A 1,341-nucleotide genomic window follows, 5' to 3' on the forward strand; every position below is an offset into this window, starting at 1 on the left:
ATTTATTTACTATTTCCATTAATCCAAGCAAAATAAAAATGAAAAATAAATTTATAAGTAAATAAAAACAGCAATGCAAAATAATGCGATGGGGTAAAACAATGAAAGTTAATTTGTAAAACGTAAGGTGTATGGGAAATAAATCAAGCCATTTTCTAAAGGGATAACAACTTTTTATACTCACAATAGTATTTGGAAATTAAATGTTATTTTGACTACAAAATAAATGGAGAAAGACAAAAAGTGATCGTAAAAGGGCTGACAGAAGAAGAGGTACTGACAGTTATTTAGTTGGAAATCGAAAACATTAGAGAAACTGGGAGCAGTTAAGAAATTGAGAGAGTTAGAAGAGAAGACGTGTCGCGGTGGAAATCAAACTCTACAGACGGTGGGAGAGAACATAACGGACGGAACAGAAATTAGAAAGACACCGTTTCCTCCCTCCCCCTTGTTACGGGTAGATAGTGGTGGGGGATGTGTAAGTTGGGATTCATTAGAGTTATCACGTGATTATCTCACATGATAAAACAAACCCTTTTTTAAAAGGGATTTATTTTAACCCCTTTTTTTCCAACGTATTTCACTGTATTTGTGTCTTCGTATTCCTTTCCAGTTTCCTTCCGCCTCATAATATTTATTCTCTCCCCTCTCGTAGCATTTTCTCTCTCTTTCATTCCCTCTCGTTTTCTTTCCCCTATCCCTTTCTTTATCCCTTTTTTTCTTCTCTTCCTTCTACTTTTGTTAACTTGGGCGCGAAGGGTGACAGTAAGACGCATTTTTCTCCCTCTCCCCCATCAATTCTCCAGTTGTTTTATTACCCCACACGTCATCACGATGTTCTTCACCCTGTTACTGATTATAATGACGATGTCGATATTAACGACGTTATACGTATGAATGTATTGCAAGCATTCATTTCGTTTCTGCAACTTCACACTGTCGTCCCTTAATCTTTCTCACCGTCGCACGTACAAGACCAATCAACATAAACTCACTCTCTCCTTCTCTAACCCTCCCTCTTTTTCCCTTCCCCTCTTCCTCTCTATCCTTACCGCTACTCGTTCTTTCATTCTCTGCCTTTCTCTCTATTCCTACCTCCACCTTTTCTCTTTTTTCCTCTGTGCTTTATCTGTGTCCTCTGTCTCCTTCTCTTCCTTCGTCTCAATTTGTCTCTCCCCCCTCCATTTCCTATAACTCCCACCCTTACCTCCTCTTCATTTCTCATTAACAAATTACAGCAGAGCGAGAGCGCCGCTGCCTTGCTTTGAAACAACAGGGCGAAGCGGAGGAGGATGATCGGACCGTGCTGGTGTCCCTCAACAAACTAATGTCTCCAACACA

The 1,341-nt window shown here is 39.7% G+C and overlaps 1 protein-coding gene across 1 annotated transcript in view; it reads right to left on the reverse strand.

The window, feature by feature from the left end:
• Positions 1 to 1,011, reverse strand: part of LOC106882104 (methionine synthase reductase) — a 30,757-nt gene extending 29,746 nt beyond the window's left edge. The window contains exon 1 of the mRNA XM_014932662.2: positions 185 to 1,011. The gene's annotated coding sequence lies outside the window, so the exon portion shown is untranslated. The remainder of the gene's footprint in view (positions 1 to 184) is intronic.
• Positions 1,012 to 1,341: the final 330 nt, after the last annotated feature.

This window comes from Octopus bimaculoides, chromosome 17 (genome assembly GCF_001194135.2).
Source record: "Octopus bimaculoides isolate UCB-OBI-ISO-001 chromosome 17, ASM119413v2, whole genome shotgun sequence".
Lineage (NCBI taxonomy): Eukaryota > Metazoa > Mollusca > Cephalopoda > Octopoda > Octopodidae > Octopus > Octopus bimaculoides.